At 44.4% G+C, this 12,402-nt stretch overlaps 1 long non-coding RNA gene across 1 annotated transcript in view; it reads right to left on the reverse strand.

Annotated features, from left to right (window-relative positions):
- Positions 1-7,102: 7,102 nt before the first annotated feature.
- LOC310698971 overlaps positions 7,103-12,402 on the reverse strand; it is a 60,084-nt gene continuing 54,784 nt past the window's right edge. The window contains exon 3 of the long non-coding RNA XR_014521863.1: positions 7,103-7,875. This is a non-coding gene — a long non-coding RNA (uncharacterized lncRNA). The remainder of the gene's footprint in view (positions 7,876-12,402) is intronic.

The raw sequence follows: 12,402 nt of genomic DNA on the forward strand, positions 1-12,402 counted from the left end.
TACACAAATGTTAATGTTTGAAGGAAGGCAGCAAATGGAGCATTGGAGCCATCCATTCATCCCAGGAGTTCTGACCATTGATAAGATGAAGCACTTTCACATCGCATGGCAGTGTGCAGTGCTTTTAAAAAGGTAAAGGACCCCTGACAGTTAAGTCCAGTCACGGCTCTGGGGTTGCGCCACTCATTGGCTTTACTGGCTGAGGGAGCTGACGTTGGTCCGCAGACAGTTTTTCCGGGTCATGTGGCGAGCATAACTAAGCCACTTCTGGAAAAACCAGAGCAGCGCACAGAACAGCCGTTTACCGTCCCTCCAGAGAGGTACCTATTTATCTACTTGCACTTTGACGTGGTTTGGAACTGCTAGGTTGGCAGGAGCTGGGACCGTGCAACGGGAGCTCACCCCGTCAAATACGCAAGTCCAGTTCTGTATCTGCATGACATCCTCCACACCCAAATGCTCTCCCCGTTCTGTTTCCCCCACTTAATCAGGATACACCATCTCCATTGAAAACTCTGCTCAGTGACACCCATCCAATAGAAAGGTGCTGACCGTCTTCCTGCAGATACACTTCCATGCAGGGGTTTGGCCGACAACTTCTTCCCGAGTGTGGGGATGTTTTCAGGGGCTCTTTGCTTTTCCCTGCCTCCCCTTTCATCCTCACCTGAGGAGATCTTGGCCATTCTCTTGACAGGGACCTTCGTTCTCAGGCCAGATTTCTGTTTTCCTTCATTCCTCCTTCTCCCGGTCTGGTTCACTGAGCAAATAAGAGAGAGGAGGTTTCATGGAAGTCAAGGTGTGCAATGGATCTTCAGGGCATTTGGGAGGAAGAAAAGGTTCAGGAACAAGCGACGCAGCAGCCCCCCAAGCGTAAAAACACATTTGAACATATCGCTCATGAGATTCGCCCCCCCCCCGTGGATATAAATGCAGAACATCCTACGCTCCTATTAATATAAAAAGTGGGGTATTTCATATGATAAGAACAGAGGAAGCTGCCTTATATGGAGCCAGACCAATTTTGGGAAAGTGCTACATGGGCCAGTCCACCAATTGGCTACCAATGAGAACATAGCAAATTACAAAATGGCTGCCATATGGTGTGGGATGAAATAAATTTGCCTGGCTGTGGGGCGTGAAGGCCGCACCCTGCTAGACCCTTTCCACTGAGGCATCAGGCATAAGCCTGCATTTTATTAATGTTTGATCAGGACTTGTATATTAAAGAGGGCTTAGACTTTCAAAAGTTTCATGCCAGGCAAGAAGGCTAGCTGCTTAAGAAAACACTGGCAATGTTTTTCCTAGACAAAGGGGCCCCTTGATTGATAGCAGAAAACAATTCTCAAAGTCGTAAAAGCTGAAATTACAGACTGAGTAAGGACACTGACCCTACATGTTATAGAAGATAAAAAAGGCAGAGATAAACATGATTAGGAATGAGTAAATAGTAAAATAATGCCAATGTGCCTCCCAGTAAAATGAGCCAGATCTTCTAAGGTTAAAAAGGCCAAGACCAAATGGAGAAGCATCTAGCTGGGAAGTCTTTTTAAAGCTGAGGGCAATAAATGTTGGGAAGAGCTAAGGGGAAAGCAGCTGGCTGAAGGGGGGGGGGATGTAAACTGAAGAGGCTTCTTTTAAAGCGGTTTTTTACTGTGTTCCTTTTTTACTGAGTTCCCTTTTCTACTTCTACTTTACAAAGGCCTTATTCCTTTTAAGAGGCTACCTGTGTTGTGTATTAAATATATTGTCTTAAATGTAACTATGCAAAGGATTTAGAAAGTAACAAATTTAGATGTTAGATTCTTATTTCATAGAATCATAGAGTCCTAGAGTTGGAATAGACCACAGGGGCCATTGAGCCCAGCCCCCTGCCAGACAAGAAGACGCCATCCGAGCAGTCCTGATATATATAGCTGTCAGACATTTGTTTAGAAACCTTCAAATGAAGGAGATCTTTCAATGTTGATGTGAAACTCAAGATCCTTGACATATGTTTAAGATAAAAATTTAAGATTAACCATTTGTTTTAGAAGGCAATAGGGCAAGGAGGGCAAGAGGTGAGCTGGTAATTAAGATTCCTTGTTGAGACACATGTAAGATATATTACTACTTATTTGTCATTTATAGATGTAACAATATATAGCTCTTTGTGTTCCATATAAGGACAGGAGGATATGAGTGTATCTTTTAGGATTGGTTATAGCAATCAGCCAATAGGAAATCCAACCAGGCTGATTGGACAGAGGCAGCCCAAGGAGGAGCAAAGGGGGCTGGATTAAGGGAATATAAGTGCTGGCCATAATGGCAGGAGGCCAGGCCAGAGCTTGGTAACCATATACCACTGTGCCTCTCATTTATTTGTCTGACAAATAAATAATTATTTTAATTTCTCTATTGCTGCGTTGAATATTTCATTCCAGCTAAGCGTTAACCACAAGCAGGATGCTACATTTTATGGTGCCCTGTGACTCGGATAAGTGGTCTGCTGGAACGCAGCCCCTTCGCTCTACTGAGCAGGGTACAAGAGAGAGGATCTCTAAACTGCTTCCCAGCGCGCACTGGTAAATTTTTCCAGGGGGAACGCAGAAGTCTCGTCTGTCTGATACCCTGCTCACTGGCGGCGACGGACCGGGGGGAAACGGAACCAACCAAGGGTAAGTGCACAAAGGGATTTTTGGCCCTCCAATTAATTGGGAGGAAGAGAAGTCTTGATCAAACTTCTGCGTCTCAGTAAGTGGGAACTGAGTACGCTAGGTGGTTGGGTATATCAGATGGTGGTCTGGTGGGGGAAAAGGGAAGAATGGGAGGTAGTGTGTGGTGAAGTATCCAGCGCATTGTATGTGTGAGAAAGTACAGAGCAATCTGTAGCTGACCTGAGTGTGGAGTGGGTAGTACTTCGGTTCCCAGTGAGGCGACTCCATCTGGGCAAGAAACCCCACAAAGCGTGTGTGTGAGTGACTGAGTGGATACTTCACAGGGCCATACAATGGGAGTTGGGGGTTCAAAGGGGGGAAATACACCTCTTGAATGTATGTTAAATAATTTTAAGAAAGCCTTCTCAGGGGCATATGGAGTCAAAATGACGCCAGAACGCTTGAGAACGTTATGTGAACTAGAATGGCCAAAACAAAATACTGAATGGCCATCTCAGGGAACCTTTGATATAAATTTAGTAAGCAAACTTTGGTCTAACATCGCCAAAGAAACTGGAGGGTGCCCAGAACAATTTTCATATATAGATTCCTGGCTGAGCACATTAAATAAAAATCCTCCATGGATAAGGGAATGCAAAGTCCAACGATGCAAATTATTGGCTGTAAAAGCCGAAGCTAGGAAAGGAATCTTGCCAAATAAATTCAAACCCATTTTTGAGGGACCAGAGGAAGAGCTGCTTCCACCTCCACCCTATGCTCCACATCGAAGGGAGCCTAATCCAAACCCTCCACCAGTTGTAACCCCAAGGCAAGAAAGTGGAATGAATAATGGGGGTAGAGTCACAGAACTTGATTCCTTGATAGATTATGATAAATATCTTCAGGAGGCATTGGAGTCCTATAATAAAGCCCAAGCAGAAGTGGTTATTCCATCTGTGAGTCCCAGTAGAACTCCATCTACAGTCTCTTTTAGTGGAACAACTGATTGCCTACCCCAAACTCCTGTACATCCAAGTCCTAGAGAATTATTACAGAAGTTACAGGGAGACCTTAATCGGTCAGCAAGCAATACAGCCAGGCGTATAAAGCTGCTAAAAGAACGCCTTGGGACAAATACCATCCCCTATGATTTGAGGCCCCTAGAGCAAAGCGAAGAGAAAGATCACGTAGTAGCCCCTCTCAGAAGAGTATTTGATGCCCTTGAGGAGCCTGTGCTGGTTAACGGGCAACTCGGACCACGGCCACCTCGAACTTCGACCCTCCAGTACATTCCATTCACAACTACGGATCTGATGAATTGGAAAACACACACCCCATCTTTCGCAGAAAAACCTCAGGCTATGATGGACTTGGTGACTTCAATAATAAATACTCATAGTCCTACTTGGACAGATTGCCGCCAGCTCCTGAATACTCTGTTCACCACTGAGGAAAGGAGAGACATAATTGAAAAGGCACAGATATATTTGCGTGAGCAGGCCAGAGTGGGAAATATTTATAATATTGACCGTCATCTCCAGGAAAACTTTCCCTTGGAAGATCCTAATTGGGATCCAAACAATGCAATTCATCTGGCCAGACTTACCACCTACCGCCAGACGCTTGTGCAAGGTATCTGCAGGGCATGCCAGAAGCCCACTAATATGTCTAAAGTCTCAGGAGGGTAGACGTGTTACCCATAACACTGTTTCGTGTTCGGTGCGCACCCACAAAAAGACTTAAGTTGTCACCTTTTGAGCTCCTGTATGGGAGGCCGCCCTCCTTTGTTCAGGATATTCCAACTGACCTCAAACAAATAGGAGACCATGCGACACAGGGACAAGTGCAATCTCTCTCCCGTGTTTTTGTCTCTCTCCCGTGTTTGTTTGTTTCTCTTAACAGGTGGGCCCTCGAGCGCACGCCGTGCAGCATTGCCAAGCCGATTCATCAGCTCCAGGCTGGCATAGCATATGGGTGAAAGAGTGGAAACGTGATCCACTTGCACCTAAGTGGCGTGGACCTTACACCGTCTTGCTCTCTACTCCAACAGCGGTGAAGGTGGCTGAGGTGACCCCCTGGATTCATCACTCTCGTTTGAAGAAGTCCGAAGGCAGTTGGACGTGCAAAGGTGACCCCTCTAATCCTCTTAAACTGACTCTCTCCAAAAACCCCTGTATCTAGCCCTACCGGGAACGGGCTAGGTCACGGGCAACATTAGACGACCGGCCTGCTGCAGCCACAACCTGGAAGCTGGCTGACCTGCGCACGCCTGAAGCTTGAGGAGCATCTGAACCAGCGATTGTGAAAGGAAAGATTCTCTTATACAATTAATTGAATGCCCCCCCCCTTGTGGAACAATTATCAGAGATATTACTCATTGGGGATCCTCGGGATATATGTTTTGGTCTTGGTGGTTCCCCATTTCTGTCACTGGGGGAATTATATTGGGACTAATATTTATTTGCTATCACTATAAGGTAATCTTTTGTGGAAGGAATGCATATGCTAGACATCAACATGATTCTATTATTAATCCTGATCCCTTGGGAAGGGGAAGGGTCCTTGAATCTGGCCAAATTGACTAAATATGGATTCCGCCATGACCACAATATGTGGGTAGGTTTAGCTGAAATGGTAGCCAATGTTGCAAATAGGACCAATTGCCTTGTTTGCTCTCTTGGGCCAGATGATTCAGAGGGAGGTATGCCCTTATTACCGATACCATTAGATGCCATTGGTATGGTAAGCGAAATACCACACCAAACAGAATTACAGAATTTCCACGGATGGAACTCAACTAAACCATTACGAGTTATACCTGTACAAGGGGAATTCTGTGTACATAAATCATCAGATGCAGCTGATTCTACCATGATAGGCTCTTCTCATTGTCACTATACTTGGGATAATATTAAGAATACCTGGGCACACGATACTACCTATCGAACTCGGAATACCTTGCCCTGTGCACCTCCTTTTATTCATGCATGGAAAGTGGTATGGAACATAACTGTGACAGAAAAAGGCAATCTAACATACTGCACTGTGAACTCTCTACCTCTTTTGATATTTCGCCTTCTGTACTCCACGTACCAAAAACCTCAGACTCGATGGTTGTGGTGGATATGTGGAGAATGGGCATACAAGAAACTCCCTTCCAAATGGAGTGGGACTTGTTTCCTGGGATGGGTATTACCACCAATGTGGATTATGCCTACTAATTTGGCCAAGCGTACACGAAGAAACGTTGATATTTCTCATATAGCAGGAGGAAGTACCCAAAGTTGGAGCGGTACTGATGATTGGCCACCAGAGCGCATTATAGCCTATTATGATCCTGCCTCCTGGAATCCTGGTGAGCTCATACAAGGGGCACGGGATCCTATTTATAATCTAAACAGAATAATTCGATTGCAAGCAGTAGTGGAACTTGTAACCAATGCAACGGCCCAGAGTTTGAGACTTATTGCACAACAGTTGGATGAAAGTAGAGCCGCCATTTTGCAGCAGAAAATGGGAATGGATTATGTACTTGCCAGGCAGGGAGGCCTATGTGGAGTCTTGAACTTGACAGGGAATGCCTGTTGCTTTAACATTTCTGATAATGGTGAGGCAATCCGTGTGTTGGCCACAAAGATGGAGAATATAGCACATGTCCCAGTACAAACATGGGAAGGATGGGATATGGGATGGCTCACCAATTGGTTACCTAATGTCACAGGACTCAAAGGGATATTATTGTCTTGCTTGTTTTTCTTGACAGTAGTGGTAATGGTTTTATGTATGATGCCATGTATCATTTCATGTTTTAGGAGTACAATTAGCAAGATGGTTTCAAATGAAACTCTACCTCATATCATGGCCCTATACAGAGCTTTACTTCAGGAACATGATGAAGGTCAAGCTATCAAGGACACTTGGGATGAAGGTCCTTGAGCTTGAAAGGGGGGAATGAGGCATCAGGCATAAGCCTGCATTTTATTAATGTTTGATCAGGACTTGTATATTAAAGAGGGCTTAGACTTTCAAAAGTTTCATGCCAGGCAAGAAGGCTAGCTGCTTAAGAAAACACTGGCAATGTTTTTCCTAGACAAAGGGGCCCCTTGATTGATAGCAGAAAACAATTCTCAAAGTCGTAAAAGCTGAAATTACAGACTGAGTAAGGACACTGACCCTACATGTTATAGAAGATAAAAAAGGCAGAGATAAACATGATTAGGAATGAGTAAATAGTAAAATAATGCCAATGTGCCTCCCAGTAAAATGAGCCAGATCTTCTAAGGTTAAAAAGGCCAAGACCAAATGGAGAAGCATCTAGCTGGGAAGTCTTTTTAAAGCTGAGGGCAATAAATGTTGGGAAGAGCTAAGGGGAAAGCAGCTGGCTGAAGGGGGGGGATGTAAACTGAAGAGGCTTCTTTTAAAGCGGCTTTTTACTGTGTTCCTTTTTTACTGAGTTCCCTTTTCTACTTCTACTTTACAAAGGCCTTATTCCTTTTAAGAGGCTACCTGTGTTGTGTATTAAATATATTGTCTTAAATGTAACTATGCAAAGGATTTAGAAAGTAACAAATTTAGATGTTAGATTCTTATTTCATAGAATCATAGAGTCCTAGAGTTGGAATAGACCACAGGGGCCATTGAGCCCAGCCCCCTGCCAGACAAGAAGACGCCATCCGAGCAGTCCTGATATATATAGCTGTCAGACATTTGTTTAGAAACCTTCAAATGAAGGAGATCTTTCAATGTTGATGTGAAACTCAAGATCCTTGACATATGTTTAAGATAAAAATTTAAGATTAACCATTTGTTTTAGAAGGCAATAGGGCAAGGAGGGCAAGAGGTGAGCTGGTAATTAAGATTCCTTGTTGAGACACATGTAAGATATATTACTACTTATTTGTCATTTATAGATGTAACAATATATAGCTCTTTGTGTTCCATATAAGGACAGGAGGATATGAGTGTATCTTTTAGGATTGGTTATAGCAATCAGCCAATAGGAAATCCAACCAGGCTGATTGGACAGAGGCAGCCCAAGGAGGAGCAAAGGGGGCTGGATTAAGGGAATATAAGTGCTGGCCATAATGGCAGGAGGCCAGGCCAGAGCTTGGTAACCATATACCACTGTGCCTCTCATTTATTTGTCTGACAAATAAATAATTATTTTAATTTCTCTATTGCTGCGTTGAATATTTCATTCCAGCTAAGCGTTAACCACAAGCAGGATGCTACACCACAAGGCCTAGTCCCAGATTCGCTAGCCCCACAAAAGAGGCTCCTCATGAGGCCAGAGGAACATGGCCTGGCTGTGGGGCATGATTCGAAACCTCCAGTCCCAGTCCAGTGCTCTAACCACTAAACCACACTGCCCCCCATTGCAGTCTATAACAGCCTGGAGGGCCACAGATGCCCCATATTCTCTGGCTCTGAGATTGGCCAAAGTTTCCTTTCTATCCCTTGTTGTGCAAAAAGAAAAATGCCCATGACAAAATGTGACATTTTTGGATCTTTGGAGACAGTTCTGCTTCTCTCTCTCTCTCTCTCTCTCTCTCTCCATTTAAAGGAGCCTCATCTCTTTTCCCACCCAAATTCCTCCTGCACCCCCCCCCCAGCTTCAATATTTTCATAAAGAACTAAATAACTAACCAACCCATGATTGGAATTTACGAGATTAAGGAGATAATTTATTTTTATATAAGGAAAATAGATGGGAGGATAAATTAATTGCGCAAGGCAAGAATATATAGGATGGCAAATATCAAAAGAAACAAAGATTATGATTTGGGTTCTTAAAATAACACCAACACATGCCTGCCCAGTGGATTTCAGAACAAATATGTCTCCGAGAACTACCATTCCCAGAGTTCCCTGGGAGGTTGTGGGCATCTCTTTTGAGAGGGAATGGAGTGCACCTCTGGGGGGTGAAATCAAAGGTTTTCAACAGGCGCTAGAAGGAAAAACGAAGGAGACGCCTGCGAGAAGCCAAGTTACGGGGAACCAGGCAGAGGCCTTCTCGGTGGTGGCGCCTTCTTCATGGTGATCCACTGCTGCTTTAAGGGAGGTCTTGGAATAAGTAGATTTGTTGCTGATCCAAAACACCCACCCACCCCACTCACACATGAAAACAAAGACCACCACAGCCGACTACAAATGAATAACCACACCCTAGGCCAACCCCAACCTCTCTCACCACCAAAGGAACACAAGCAAGCAGCAAAGAACCTGCACAAACAACGCTGACACCAAACCCTACATATAGGAAGTAAAATAGAAAAATCGCCACCCAACCCCACCCCACCCCATCTTCCCACCCCACCCTCACCTCTTTCCCTTTTTCTTCCTAATGTCTCAACAAATGAAAATGATTTGTAAAAATTTTACATGGGGGGAAAAACATGAGAGAGAGACATTGCACACTTTTGTAAATCAACAAATTTTTTAATAAATAAATAAATACTAGTTTTTGGGAGAGTGGTGCAAGTAGCTAGCCATGCCTAGGGAACAAAAGAGCCTGGCACCAGCACAAGGCCAACAAACACAAAAAGGAAAAACATCAATGGGGTACACGCCAGCTGGGTAACCCTAGCTTCCACTGAGAGCTCCTCACCCAAGCCGAGAAGGGCTCCTGTGCTCTTCTGTGCAATGCTAAGTGCAAGATGTAGGTCTTTGTGACCTTGAGGCACATGCCAGAGGGAGAGAAGTAGCTGGTGAGTAGTTGCTTGACCGAGGGGGAGAGGACAGCAGAACAGGGGGCTCCTTCAACTCCTCCCAAACACACTCCCACCATCCAATTATACATTCACGTTCCAGAGATTGCACAATGTGAGGAAAACTGTGAAGCCAGCCAATGCCTCTACATAGCTCCATCCTTATTTCAGATATTGTCATATATCAATATATTCCAATATTTAGCAGTTTGCTACTCCCTGTTGCAGGGAGTAACATGTATGATGGTATGTTTGGGGTTTTCCTCCATCTCCACTTCGCAGAATTCCTCTGGAATGATAAAATCTTCCGCATGGCTTTCCTCCATCTCAAGTGCGGAGGATTTCTCTTCAATTACCAGATCCAGCAGAGAACCACACTTTGAACAAGTAGTAAGACTCTCGCTTTTTACTGCGCTTCTTGAGGTAATCAGCCTAACAGTTGCTACAGTGGTGCCTCGCAAGACGAAAAGTATTCGTTCCGCGAGTCTTTTCGTCTTGCGATGTTTTTCATCTTGCGAAGCACGGTCCATCGCAACTGCGCCTCTTCAAGCGGCTTTTTAAAAAAAGTGCAAGACGTTTTCGTCTTGCGAAGCAAGCCCATAGGGAAATTCGTCTAGCGAAGCAACGCAAAACCCAAAAACCCTTTCGTCTAGCGAGTTTTTCGTCTTGCGAGGCATTCGTCTTGCGGGGCACCACTGTATTTGACATTTATCTGTTGCGGTGGTCTTGGCGCAAAATCTCTCAATCCCTACAGAACCTAGAGAAAATTTATCTCCGAAGGTGTTACGGAATTACGGGCGGGGGGGGGCACATCTTTAAAGTTGTTAAATGTTACAAACATTATGCCTGAACCTATCCTTTCGACTTGACAGCTCAGGGAAGAAGATACCAAGCTGTATGAATCCTATAAAATCAACCCCTTTGCCAAGTTCCTCCATTCCAGCACCATTTTGCCCTTGGAAAAAAGACTCTTTCCCCTTCCACCTCCCCAAGCTTCAAGACATGTGTACACACCTCCTGCCCCAGGAAATGCCCAGAGGTGACAATTGGTGGGCTCCTGGTTCTCCAAGGGAAGACAAATCTCATCCCCAGACTTGCCTCCGGCTCCAGAGATGCCAAGGAAGTTCTGTTGTACTTTGGGTGGTGGGTACTTAAGACATGATGCTAAGCTTATACTGTACCTGGGTGTTGCCCTGACATAGCTGCCTATGCTAATCTTGTGTAACCCTCCCCTTTTGTGACATGTTAGTGATGTAGCAATGATGTATTGAAGATGCTGTGCAAACTGTATTCTGACATATGGTGGGAAAGTTTTCAAAGTCAATGTGGCCCCATGCTCTGGGTTCACTGGCTGCTGTTGAACCTGTTGCGCAACAATAAAGGCTCTGAGTCTACTGGCTGCTGTTTTGCTCCAAATTGCTTGCTTGCTGGAATTTCCTTCTTTTACTGACCACATGGGCCTGCAGGGGGGGGGGGACCTGTACCCCGAGGAGCTGGGCTGTTGAGTAGTCTCTCAACCCGGAATCTTCCTTAACAGTGTGGAACCTCTAATGGAGCAATGTCCCCCCCCCAAATATTGTTTCTTAGACTGTCCCTGTGGCTGACTTTTTGTGTGTTTTTTAACAAAAGCACATTTCCCATCAAATTTAGCTGCAGATTAAGCTGGGGGAAGGGAGGGGTCACTCTTTCTCTCCTAAACCTCTCTTGTCCATCACCACCCTCTTCTGGGCACAAGTATTTTAGACAGCCCACCCCTGTTTCCTTCCTATGCAGAGTTTAGGCCCAATAAGCTGCTATTACTGTTATTATTGTTAGCTTTGCAATGGTCATGGGGGATAATTTGCAGGAAATATGTGGCTTACTGTTTTTCTTTTTTAAAAAAGATCTATTTGCAAAAGGTTTATATAGAAAATCAATCAATCGGTTAGTAATAGGTCCTCAAAACACCTGAGGAGGTACTGCTGCTAGAAACTATTTCCCCTCTCCGCAAATCCCCTTCCTCAATCAAGATGGGATTTCAGCTAAAATAGAGTTGGAGAACTTGGGGGTTTCAGCAGGAAATTCAAGGCAGCCCCCTGCAGCTTTCTCAGGGTTCTGGAAACCATATTGAGCTCTTTGGAATTTTCAGGATTTTTTTTGGGGGGGGGGGCTGTTAATAGATGCTGCGGAAATGAATTCTTCTTGTGGTTTCCGTGTACGAGATCCATCCCAGTATATAAGCACTACGGTTTGGAAGGAGGCCAGTTGTTTGGAAAGCACAAGGTTGGCCAAAAAAGACACCCAGGCTTTTGTGGACTGTGGCAGATGAGGACAGAGGGAGACTGCGATTTGGGGAGAATGTATCTTATTCTAAGTAAAGCTTAATTCCACAGAAACAGAAAAGATGTTTGACTTTCTAGGAAATGGCACTGCTGTTCAGATAACAAGTTACCCAACCTCACAATTACTTAGAGTCATGCAAACAGACCAATAGCCCATTCTAGTCCAATGCACTGATGTCCACAAAAACCGGACGGATGATTCAAGGAAGCTTCCAGGCAGGGCATGAAGGCATTTAGCTCTTCCCCCGTCCCAGAACTGATATTCCAGGACAAACCTTTTTTATATCAGAACTCTAAAGCGCTATAAGATTTAAAAGAGAGGAAAACCCAGCTGGATGGGCGGGGTCTAACTAAATTATCAATATTATTATTGTTTTATTTTGTGTGTGTGTTTTTATCTTGTATAAAAGATAAAAACATAAAAAACTCAAAGGCATCTTCAAATGTTAAATAAATCCAAGCAGTGAATTGCCAGGACTTGGAAGCCCCCTGGTGATGAATTCACTCTTTCCACCCACCCACCGCCGTTTCAAAAATGTGCATGTAATGAATGAGCTGGCATTCAAATTTTTCTTTAAAAAAGCATATTTTTTATTATTATTGGGTCCATTCTGACAAATATTGGGTCCATTCTCTCACTTCTGACCCTTCTTGATTCCCTCATTCCTGGGGGTTGGACTAGATGACCCATGCATGAAACCTCCTCTCTCTTATTTGCTCAGTGAACCAGACCGGGAGAAG

The sequence above is a fragment of the Podarcis liolepis genome (assembly GCF_965112155.1).
Source record: "Podarcis liolepis genome assembly, contig: HAP1_SCAFFOLD_22, whole genome shotgun sequence".
Lineage (NCBI taxonomy): Eukaryota > Metazoa > Chordata > Lepidosauria > Squamata > Lacertidae > Podarcis > Podarcis liolepis.